Raw genomic sequence first — 13,435 nt, forward strand, 5'->3', positions numbered from 1 at the left:
TGAATTCGTTAGCAAGACAGGATTTGCGAGTCATTTGGCACGCCAGAGATGAACTTTGTTGTCACTGATGACAACGTCTCATAAATATGATTGATTGGGGACAAACATTTCATAACTTTCTCTTCTGATGACTCGCATTGTGTCCAAGTACAATATTTCCCATATGCAACTGTTCGCAATTAGCAAAACACAAAATAAGTAATTTATAATTCTGTAGTCACAAAATGTGTAAACGAAGAGGATTTCCCTGAATGAAAGGCTGAGCTGTGTCACGGCACACACCTTCTCACAGATGGACACACACACACACACACACACACACACACACACACACACACACACACACACACACACACACACACACACACACAGAAAACAGAGCGCAGTCACCCTGTGAACTCCCAGGGGACACTGCAGTGATAATGTGAGCCATTCTGCCTGAAGTATCCCAGGGACCTTGTGGGGAGAAATACAGCTCTGGCTTAATGCCTGTGTGTCTCTCTCCCTCCCCTACGAACCGGAGCAGAACACCCAACTATTAATCCTCCTCTTCTCCTGTTAAAATAGCTTTAAGAGGACAAAGGCAGAGCAACATAATCAAGGGTTTCGCAGCACATCCACAAGCAACTTTTGTTCTGAGGGATTCATATGGGCTTATTTTAGGCAGTATTAAAAACAGAAATGCAAAATAGTGGAAGTTAACATTTAATTGTTTCTTTTTCTACATTATGTATAAATTAAATTTTACAATTTATATACAGTAAATTTTAAACATTTACTGTACATAAGCATATTTAAAAGGATTACAATCAACTATATTACTAATATGTGACCCTGAATCACAAAAACTGTGTTAAGTAGCATGGGTATATTTGTATATTAATTTTTCTTTTATGCCAAAAATCATTAGAATATTCATTTAAGATCATGTTCCATTTAGATACTTCATAATTTTTTTTCTACCGTAAATATATAAAAACTTAATTTTTGATTAGTAATATGCATTGCTAAGAACTTCATTTGGACTCCTTTTAAAGGCTATTTTCTTAATATTTAGATTTTATTTTTTGCACAAAATATTGTCCTATCTTAAAAAAACATACATCGATTGAAAGCTTATTCAGCTTTCAGATGATATACAAAAGCTCCAGGGTCACATATGGTCATATTTTATTATAGCCAATATACATTTTAATATGATTTTAACTATAATCTTCCTCATATTTTCTATAATTAATCGTAATTGTTATAAAACAGCACATTGTGCATACGTTGTGTCTTATTTTCGTTCATCTGTGAGTCAATTATTTAAAACAAACATTTCTGCATCTCCAAACCGCTTTCCTTTAAACGGATCATCTTTTTTGTCAGCGCAAATTGCCCAGAAATGTCAACAGAAATCGGGACCCGACCAAAAAAGACGCGCACTGAAAACCCGGGGGTCAGAGCCAAGTAACTCCCTGCCAGAAATGAAACAAAATAAAACACCCCCGTTAACGCACCGAGGCGGAGTGAAAGAGCAGACACAAAAGCCTGAGTTGCGCGGGGAAAGGGGGACAAATGGTGGAAACGGAGGCTTTTTATTCTCATCAAAGTGTTCAGCCTTCACACCCGGGGAATGTCGGAGATAAGTGATGCGCGCGAGCTGTTTCCCGGCCCAGAAGGCGGCGCACGGCGCCGCTCAGCGAGCCTACCTGGAGAACAGGTCGGGGGAAAATTAATAATTATCATCATCGCTAACACCAACGGGGAGCAATTCATCATCAAGCCCTTTCCAGCGCTATCATGTCGGAGCAGAGCGTGGTGCAGCCAGATACAATTATGCGGCGAGCTGCGGAGGAGGGAGAGCTAATGCGCTTTTGATGGGGTTTATTCACGCGTGCGAGGCGTCACACTCGACCACCTCGAGCTCTCTACCCCCTCCTCCTTCTCCACCCGGCGTCTCCCCTTATTCTGTGCACAACACACACCAGTGCCAACAAAATTCCCGCTCCCGTTATTCTGCCTTTCCCTCGGAGTTTGACGTTCCGCCGCACTGGAAACAAATATACAGGGTTTAATTAGAGGGGAAGGACATTACTGCAGGAACACTCACAGTCACCTACATAAAGTGAGCTGGAGTATAGAGTGAGGCAGAAATGCTGTACAAAAGCGGTAGCCTATCATTAGTCAAACAATACAGCCTTTGTTGCTTCGCTTCTAGGAGATGATTGCAACACTTTTTGTCTTGGAAAGAAGTACGATTTTTGGTTTCAGAAACCTCAAACATTAAAACAAAAACCTCAGTATTTTTATGAGCTCTAATTACATAACATACTTCATAAATTAATTATTTCAGGTCATTTGTAAGATACAAAGGGACTAAAGGCACACCCTAAGAAAAAATGTGCTTTTCACTGCGCCCAAAATGTATGATTGCAGAAAAATATAAACATTTGTATTGAACATTTATAGAGCAATCGATTTTGTGTGAAAATAAATCATATAAGTTGTTTATTTTGTTTAAAAACCTTGTCAATGTATGAGGTGGCAAGAAGGGCCTTATACCCCACACACAGGCACAGTATTGATATAAATACTTTAGCTAAATGAATGTTTTATAACTAAATTAAAGTTAATACTTGTTCAAAACAATCACTTCAGCAAAGTGTGTGCTATTTTCTGCTTATTAAACAATAATTTTAAATACATTTTAAAAGGTAAAGATTCTGAAAGCATTGAAGGAGATACCATATTAATTTAATATTGATTTACAGTAGTAACAACAAATGATATTTTATTATATGATATGATTAATAGCAAGATTTCAAATATGATGGTTTCATTATAAACATGGTGATTATCTCTAAGTCTAACAATGTCATGTCAACAAATGGAAAAGTCAGCCTTCTATTAATTATCATGTTTATTACTGTACCTTTGAGCCCCAAAAGCAGGGGCGCTTTTTACCCTAAATACCAAACTTATACATATTCTTTCGTTATTTAAAACTGCTGTTTTAATTATCTTAAACAAAACTGAAAATCATTACGCAGACCTTTGTCTCAAGATATATTTAGGAATTCTAGTGATTCCCATTTGCTTCTTAAATCAAATCAAAGTAAGCGCAGAATCAACTTTGCACTGCTGCCTGCAATTGCATCAAGGATCAGACAAATTGTCATGTGTGTCTTGAAATGCTAGCCATGTTTTACTGCCATCTAATGGTTTAGAGAAAAATAATATCAAAGGCGCCTTTTACCCCGAGGCACCTTTAACCCCACTGTACCCTAAACATTTGGTAATTTGGCAAAAATTAAGCCTCCCTTTATATTTAACAGTGTTAATAAACAATGGAAGAACCACTGGTCATGGTGCTGTCTGCTCTACAAAGTTTTGGGGGTAATGCATTACAAGTAACATGAGTTGCAGATTACTTTTTTCAAGTAACTAGTAAAGTAACACATTACTTTTTGATTTACAAGATATCCGAGTTACTTTTTCAAATAAGTAACACCAGTTACTTTTTTTTTTTTTTACATTCACATTTGATTTCTCTTAACATGTCCCCATGTTGAGAGAAATCAGGAGGAAGATGTTACATTAGTTCTAGAATAAATGTGCACATGCATTAATTCGTCTCACTCACAAAAAACTGATTCAGTATTCCTCAAAATGAATAAAACAGTGAAAAGCAAATCAGAATATAATGCAAACCTGCAATAATTACTTTGTTAAATAATACAAATATCCTTTATGCATTTAATCACATTTTATCCATTTTAACCAGTGTCTTTGCTGAAAACCTTCAAGGATCCAATTCAACCATACTAATAAGCAAAAATGACTAAAGATAATCGAACATTTGTTGTTGTTTTTTTATTGCTAAAGAGTGTTAAACTTTCTTCTTCTGTGTTCTACTTTACAGACGTGAATTTACTTTTCCTTAAGCTTGATGCTTTTTGTCACGTGAAAGAAGGAGGTGGTCTGGGTCCAGATGCAGGTAAGTATTTTTAATGAACAAAAAACAAAATAAACAAACAAACAAAAGGCCAACACGGCACAACACGACATAAACTGAAACACTAAATAAACAAAACCAAGAACACGATCAAAGGCCAGGGATTCAGAAACACAGAATACACGACAGAACTAAAGATAATGCAGACAGGATGATGAGTGGGAAATGAGAGTTCTTATAGACTGAGTGATTGAGAACAGGTGTAGATGATAATGACATCTAGACAGGTGATAGCAATTAGGAAGTGCAGTGCAGGGAACAGCGACCTCAGGTGGCTGAGGGAAACCCCACAGCCCAGAAAACAGTCTGGAGGGAGGAGGAACGGGGGAAGGTGAAGGAGGAGGAACGCCAGCAGTCACCGCCGCGTCAGGAACAGAGAAAGCGGTCACCGCCGCGTCAGGAACAGAGAGCGCGGTCACCGCCGCGTCCGGAACAGAGAAAGCGGTCACCGCCGCGTCAGGAACAGAGAAAGCGGTCACCGCCGCGTCAGGAACAGAGAGAGCGGTCACGGCCACGTCAGGAACAGAGATAGCGGTCGCCGCCGCGTCCGGAACAGAGAGCGCGGTCACCGCCGCGTCAGGAACAGAAAGCGCGGTCACCGCCGCGTCTGGAACAGAGAGCGCGGTCACCGCCGCGTCTGGAACAGAGAGCGCGGTCACCGCCGCGTCCGGAACAGAGAAAGCGGTCACCGCCGCGTCAGGAACAGAGAAAGCGGTCACCGCCGCGTCAGGAACAGAGAAAGCGGTCACCGCCGCGTCAGGAACAGAGAGAGCGGTCACGGCCACGTCAGGAACAGAGATAGCGGTCGCCGCCGCGTCCGGAACAGAAAGCGCGGTCACCGCCGCGTCTGGAACAGAGAGCGCGGTCACCGCCGCGTCTGGAACAGAGAGCGCGGTCACCGCCGCGTCTGGAACAGAGAAAGCGGCCACCGCCGCGTCTGGAACAGAGAAAGCGGCCACCGCCGCGTCAGGAACAGAGATAGCGGTCGCCACCGCGTCAGGAACAGAGAGAGCGGTCGCCGCCGCGTCCGGAACAGAGAGCGCGGTCACCGCCGCGTCAGGAACAGAAAGCGCGGTCACCGCCGCGTCTGGAACAGAGAGCGCGGTCACCGCCGCGTCTGGAACAGAGAGCGCGGTCACCGCCGCGTCCGGAACAGAGAAAGCGGTCACCGCCGCGTCAGGAACAGAGATAGCGGTCGCCACAGCGTCAGGAACAGAGAGAGCGGTCACGGCCACGACAGGAACAGAGATAGCGGTCGCCGCCGCCTCGGGCACAGAGTGGGCGGTCACTGCCACGTCAGGAACGGAGATAGCGGTCACCGCCGCGTCCGGAACAGAGAGAGCGTGGTCACCGCCGCGTCCGGGACAGAGAGAGCGGTCACGGCCGCGTCCGGAACAGAGAGAGCGTGGTCACCGCCGCGTCCGGAACATAGATAGCGGTCGCCACCGCATCAGGAACAGAGAGAGCAGTCACGGCCACGTCAGGAACAGAGATAGCGGTCGCCGCCACGTCCGGAACAGAGAGAGCGGTCACGGCCGCGTCAGGAACAAAGACCGCGGTCACGGCCGCGTCCGGAACAGAGAGAGTGTGGTCACCGCAGCGTCCGGATCAGAGAGAGCGCGGTCACCGCCGCGTCCGGAACATAGAGCGCGGTCACCGCCGCGTCCGGAACATAGAGTGCGGTCACCGCCGCGTCAGGAACAGAGAGCGCAGTCACCGCCGCATCAGGAACAGAGACAGCGATTACCGCCGCTTCGGGAACAGAGATAGCGGACGCCGCCGCATCAGGAACAGGGATAGCGAACGCCGCCACTTCGGGAACAGAGATAGCGGTCATCGCCGCCTCGGGGACAACGCTAGCGGACGCCGCCGCCGTCTCGTGAACATTAACAGCGGACGCCGCCGCATCGGGAACAGAGATAGCGGTCGCCGCCGCTTCGGGGACCGAGATAGCGGACGCCGCCGCCTTCCCTCGAAAGAGCGTCTCCACCCCCGCCGCAAAGCAGGGGCGCTTCCGCGCAGCCTCGGCGCTACGGGCGTCCATCGCCGCCAGGCAGGTGTAGATGTATTCGAAACGAGCGGCCGACGCCGCCTCGAAGGACATCCCCCCCGTCTCGGGAACAGAGCGGGTGGTGGCCGCCCCCAAGCGGGGGGACGCCGCCTCCTCGAAAAAAATCCTCCCCGCTGGACCCATCTGTGCTGTCTGCATTCTGTCACGTGAAAGAAGGAGGTGGTCTGGGTCCAGATGCAGGTAAGTATTTTTAATGAACAAAAAACAAAATAAACAAACAAACAAAACGCCAACACGGCACAACACGACATAAACTGAAACGCTAAATAAACAAAACCAAGAACACGATCAAAGGCCAGGGATTCAGAAACACAGAATACACGACAGAACTAAAGATAATGCAGACAGGATGATGAGTGGGAAATGAGAGTTCTTATAGACTGAGTGATTGAGAACAGGTGTAGATGATAATGACATCTAGACAGGTGATAACAATTAGGAAGTGCAGTGCAGGGAACAGCGACCTCAGGTGGCTGAGGGAAACCCCACAGCCCAGATCGTGACAGCTTTTGGTGTAAAAGGTGTGTTACAATTTACAAAAATATAATGTTTAATATTAAAAACAAACAAGTACCTTTTCCCAACACTGGCTCTCTAAATATTCTCTGATTTAAAAATAGGTAATAAAACATTTGGCCTTAAACAGATAGTTCAGACAATGAAATGTACTGTAAAATCCAGGGCTGGATTAGCCATATGGGTATTTGGGCACATGCAGTACCTTCTTTCAACCTGGTAAAATCAAAAGTCTTGCTTAAACAATAACGTGGCATCAAGAACATAGTGGGTTTGTACATTACAGACATCATGGCTCTAGTTTAACACTCTGCTGGAACTAGTGTCATTAAAATAGCCTCACATTAGAGTAATTATTGGTCTCCCTTACACAGTAAAACACAATCATTCATGCAACAGAATCATTTATGAGCACATTACAATGCAAAACAACTGTATGCATCATGATGTATGCATCTATATGTACATGAGTGTTTGTGTATGGTACATCACAAATGTCACTTGAAATGACATGGTTAAACTATGTTTCCAAAAGTTTCAGCATCAGCATCTTTCCCCGAAATCTTTGTTTCTTACACATTTCTCTCAATGATATTTTAGGCCATCCTGTATATACTCTTCTGTTAAAACAAGTAGGTTTTATCATGCCAATTAAAGTCTTAATGAGCCCACCAGAGAGGCAGCAACAAAAATAGAGTAATAATTGCAGAATTGTTCGTACTCTAACTTCACTTCCCTGCTGATAAACTATTGTGCATATACAGTAACCTCTTTTTGATTACTCTGGGGCATTTTTTTATCTTAAAGTAAAAAAACAGGCTTAATTAGTTCCAGAGCTTAATTAGGCAAGTCACTTTAAATAAAAGCATTTGCTGAATTGCAATTTTTACTACTTTACGAAAACTACTGGAGGTTAAGAACTAACAAAGAGCAACTTAAGGAAGTTACTTAAAGTGTAATTTGCTTAAAAGGAAAATGTAATTTGCTTAAATCCATTCACTGGAAATATCTAGTGAGGACGAGTGCATTTCAGGATGTCACTGCACTTTTTAACTAAAAGAATATGCATGATGCACACAATGATTCATAACAGATGGACATTGGAAGGGGTGAGTAATACAGTGATGTTATTAATAACTAATGTTTTATTGCACATCCACCTACACTTTTAAAAAGTTTGGGGTCTGTAAGATTTGAAAATGTTTTAAAGGTTTTTTTTGCTTACCAAGGCTGAATTTATTTGATCAAAATACACTAAAATCAGTCATAATGTTTAACAGTTTTCTACTCTAATATATTTTAAAATGCAATCTATTTCTGTGATGCAAAGCTGAATTTTCAGCATCATTGCTCCAGTCTTCAGTGTCACATGATCCTTCAAAAATGCTGATTAGGTGCTCAAGAAGCATTTCTTATTATCAGTGTTAAAATCAGTCATGTGATTCAGTACTGTAATGCTTTTTTTAGCTGGGTTCTTGATTAGAAAATTAAAAATAAAAACTTTAAACATCAAAATTTAAAATGTGAAATCTTTGTAACTCTGCACCATTTAAACGTCCTATCATAACTTCCAGTTATAAATTATGAACATTTTTTAAAGTAGTTAGGACTTGCTAATTACCATTAGTATTTACAATCATTATATCCAACTTCTACCCATTGCTTTGTTTCTACTGACATTTTGCAATCATGGATAAAACAAGTATTACCCCTTCTTATTTCTCCTCTATATACTGTATGATCATTACCAGCTAGTATTGTTCTTGTCACAGCTTGATGTAACATGAAGTGTCCTTAAGGCAAATCACCACTGACGCAAACATTACGCACAACCATCTTCAGATGCGCTTTAACTGCAGAACATAAGACTTGCCATGAACATTTTATACTTAATATACAAGCTGTAGGGCCTCAATGTCTGCTGTGTTTTTTTAGCAAACATATTGTCTTGAAAGGAACAGTTCACACAGAAATGAATTCACTTACCCTCATGTTGTTCTAAACCTGTGTGATGGTATTTTTTCAATGAAGCTTTGCTTCCTTCAACATACAGTGCCTTGCAAAAGTATTCATACCCCTTCATTTTTTCACATTTTGTTATGTTGCTGCCTTATGTTAAACTACTTTAAATTACTTTTTTCCCCCACATCAATCTACACTCCCTATTCCATAATGGCAAAGCAAAAAATATGTTTTTAACATTTGTGCTAATTTATTAAAAATAAAAAACTGAAAAGATCCCGTTGCATAAGTATTCATACCCTTTTCTGGGACACTCGAAATTTAGCTCAGGAGCATTCATATTGCTTCTAGATGTTACTACACTTCGAGTGGAGTTAAACTGTGACAAATTCATTTGAATGAGTATGATTTAGAAAGGCACACACCTCTCAGAAAAGGTCTAACAGCTAAAAATGCATATCAGAGCAAAAACTGCCTGTAGAGCTCAGTGACAGACTTGCATTAAGGCAAAGATCTAGGGAAGAGTTCAGAAAAGAATCTGCTGCATTGAAGGTTCACAGAAGCATGTAGCCTCCATTATCCATAATGGAAGACGATTGGAACAACTAGGACTCTAGAAAATGTCTGCCAGGCCCCATCCAAGCTGACAGAGCTTGAGAGGTGAAAAGATGAGGCAAAGAATGGCAGATAATTGCCAAATACAGATGTGCAAAGCTTGTCACATCATACCCAAAAAGACTTGAGACTGTAAAGGTGCTTCAACTATGTACTGAGTTAAGGGTATGAATACTTATGCAATGTACTTATTTCAGTTTTCTTTTTAATACATTTGTAAAATTTGCAGATCTGGTTTTTGCTTTGGCATTATTATGGTGTATGGAGTGTAAATTGATGTGGGAAAAAACTCATTTAAAGCAGTTTAACATAATGCTGCAACAAAACGTGAAAAAAAGGAAGGGGTATGAATACTTTTGCAAAGCACTGTATGCTCTTCAAAATCCAGAAAAAGCACTATAGAAATAGTCCAAATGACTCTTTTAAAGGCAAAAGGCATTGGTTCTCACATGTGTCATAGAGGACTGCATTGCACCAGCTCGATTGAGCTGAACCGACAACTTATTTTACAGTGATGATGCATTAAGTGATTATTAACACAAAGCTATTGTACAGTTTCAGAGGACTTTTTGCAACTTTTGTCATTTGTGCATAAGGTTTGTCACATGACCATATTTTTAAAGATCCTGTCATATAGGATCTATAATTAAAATGTTCTTTCAAAGCAAACATATCCATTCACACATGAAATACTGCAGATTCTGAAACAGATCTTGAATTTTAAATATAATTTCAGTTAGATTATCTTATTTTAATTCCAAGAAGGGAACTAAAGTAAACAAGCGGCAGAGCCTATTGCACTTACTACTACTTAGGTCGAAAGTGAGCTTGGAGATACATACTGAATGTATCAAAATGAATCTGACACATTTAAGAGTGACACATTTTGTCTGGAGGGAGGTGAAAGAGAAAGTAGTAGAGATACTGAGAGAGAGAGTAAAGAGAGACTGTTGTCCCTGTGGACAACGTGGAGCCGAGGACCAGTGCAACTGTAAGAGCGAGCGTTATTTGTCTTCCGCCAGCCGAGCACGAGAGCGCAGGGTAGCGCTGTTCATTTAATGCAAGGTTAGGCAGCCTGATGTGATGAATGGACTGTCGGCAGGAGAATAAGTCCATGCACTCAATCATGGGGACGACAGCACTTTCCCTCCGTTTTTGGGGTGCCTACATAATTACATGACAAAGCAGTGCAAAATAGGGTGCTGAATCCCATCTATGACTATAAACGGAATTTTCCTCATTAAATTCAAGGATATTTTAAAAACCCGCAAATTGCTTATACCTGCCTTCTATCTAAAAATAGAAGTTTTTAAACGGGGAGGAAATCGGGATGTGCTTTTCCATTACTGGAGAGCGGCAGAAAAATGAGATGATGTTTACAAACTCCATTAAATCCAGAGTAACTCAGAGAGGGGAAGGGAGATAATAATACAGTATTGATTAATCCATAAAAGCTATAACAAAGAAAGCAGGAACAATAATGCTGGGACAAAACTGGGAGACAAAACAAATATTACACTTGAAATTTCAGTTACTTTCTTTGGTCTGTCTCTCACCAAGTCTCACGCTTTCGCTGACAAAATACACATACTCTCTGTCGCCAGAAAATACATCTGACACGAATAGTGACCTAGCAAACAATCTTGCTTAAAAAAAGGAACATATTGTCTTTAAAGGAACAGTTCAAGCAGAAATAAATTTACCGACCCTCATGTTGTTCTAACTTTTTTTTTTTTTGTCAAAAAAGCACAAAAGAAGAAACTCTCAAGAATGTTCACACTGCTCTGTTTCCTAACACAGGTTTCCTAACAAATGGTTTATATTAAAAAAAAAAAAAAAAAAAAAAAAACGAATTTCAGTGACAATTGACACAAAGCTATTGTATGGTTTCAAAGAACTTGGAATACTGTATATACTACCAATTAAAAGTTAGATGTTGGTAAAATCTTTTTAAAGAAACTTGGTGAAAAATAAATATATTCAAATTCATGATAAGCACACTACAAATACATGTACATATTATGCACTAAATAAAAATACCCTGCTTTTAGTATACTAAACCAGTACACTTAAATTCTGCTAAATTGGAACAAATTGGAAGTAATGCTGAAATCCAACTTATTATATACTTAAGTATATTTGTTGGTGCTAAAGTGGAACTACTGCGAGTATACTTAGGTATATGTTAAATACTTTGCATTTAAAGACAGATATTATTTAAACATCATACAATCTTCATCAATAGTGAAATTAAAACAGATTTCAGGCTTAACATAAAATATGTGCATTATGGACAAGTAGTACTCTAAATGAAGTTTAATTACAATTTCTACATCAGTAAGGCTCAAGTGATATGTCAGTAAATATGTACTAGATTTAAACTATGTATACTTAGTATAAAATAAATGCATTTTAAATCTATTTTTACTAGGGAAGTCTCTTATGCTCACCAGGACTGTTTTTATTTAACCAAAAATACAGTAAAATCAGTAATATAGCAAATATTCAGCAATTTAACATAACTGATACTCTATTTGATGTTTTGGTGTCACATGATCCTTCAGAAATTATTCTAATATGCTTATTTGGCCCTCAAGAAACATTTCTTTTTATTATCAATTTTGAAAACAGCTGTGCTGCTTAATATTTTTGTGGAAACCATGAACAAAAAAACAAAAACTTACTGACTCCTAACTTTTATATGGTAGCCTAGTACACAAGTTATATAATCTACTTTTATAAAAGTTTCACAGTGTTCTTTTGTCCTTTTTGGAACTTGACAGGCATGACAACAAGTTTCTGAAAGGAACAAAGGCTGCGATTTTGTTTAAGCATTAGAATGATACACGGGCCAGTAAATAATGACAGATTTTTGTATCAAATGTTTCTTTAATATCCTCTTACCTTATTTAATATTTAATCTTACACATGGACACATGCGGTTGAATTTAAGCCTTGAAATAATTAAAAGTAAACCTTTTACTGCCTGTGGTTACCTTCACCTGTAAGAAAACCTGTCTGTCCATCAAACCAGACTGATGTCTGAGCTCCCTGACCCATCCCAGCCAATCAAATGGCCAATCCATCTTCCCACCTCTAATTAATCTTCACACCTGACAACCTTGATTAGCTCTGAAGATTGAAGTGTTTGTAGGACAGGTAATAATCACGGTTTGTTTGTTGGTAAATGTGTGTTTGTGTGTGTGTGTGTGTGTGTGTGTGTGTGTGTGTTAGAAGTTAGATCTACTCACTGTACAGAAGGTGCTGGCTGTTATCTTCAGACTGAAGTCTTCAGCAAACTCCAACTCAGACAAGGTTACAGAGCCACAGTCAATAGTCTAGAGAGGGACAAACACACACACAGAAAACTTTTTTTTAAACATCTTGGATAAAAAATTGGGAGCAGTAGGGGTCAGAAAAAATATATTTGTTTTCATAAAAAACGTTATGGCCATTGTATTCCATTATATATAATTAAGAAACTCTACAGTCAACTTTGTCGTAGACTGCTAATAGCTTTTTGTATTATAGTGGTTCAACTTCAAGGAAGAATTCACCCCAAAATTAAAATTTGCTGAAAATGTATCCACCCTCAGGCCATTCAAAATGTAGATGAGTTTGTTTCTTCATAGGAACAGATTTGGAGAAATGTAGCATTACATTACTTGCTCACCAATGATCCTCTGCAGTGAATGGGTGCCGTCAGAATGAGAGATTAGCCTCAAGTACATCATTTAACACTGTGAAAAAGTGAAAAGCTGCATCTCTGTAACACATCCACAATTCCAAAATTCATAATAATGCTTGCTTTAGTGAAAATCCACTGATATAGTTATTTAGAACTGGTTTTTCGCTTATAAACAGTGCTTGATCTTTGCATATTTCTCTCCTGATTCAGACATAACTTTTTCACAGAAAAAGGCAAAAATAATCTTAATGATGGATTTGTTTCTTACAAACAGGCAGCGATAGACTGGAGTCGTGTGGATTACTTGAGATGTTTTTATCAACTGTTTGGACTCTCATTCTGACGGCACCCATTCACTCCAGATGATCCACTGGTGAGCAAGTAATGCAATGCTAAATTTCTCTAAATCTGTTCCAATGAAGAAACAAACCCATTTACATCTTGGCTGGCCTGAGGGTGAGTAAATTTTAGCAAATGTTCATCATATTCCTTATAATGAATGAATGTGAACACAACAAATAAGGAGATGTCAAATATTTCAGGGTTTTTTAGACAGTTAAAGAAGTCAATAGCAATTTTAGAC

The sequence above is a fragment of the Garra rufa genome, chromosome 3 (assembly GCF_049309525.1).
Source record: "Garra rufa chromosome 3, GarRuf1.0, whole genome shotgun sequence".
In the NCBI taxonomy this organism is placed as follows: domain Eukaryota; kingdom Metazoa; phylum Chordata; class Actinopteri; order Cypriniformes; family Cyprinidae; genus Garra; species Garra rufa.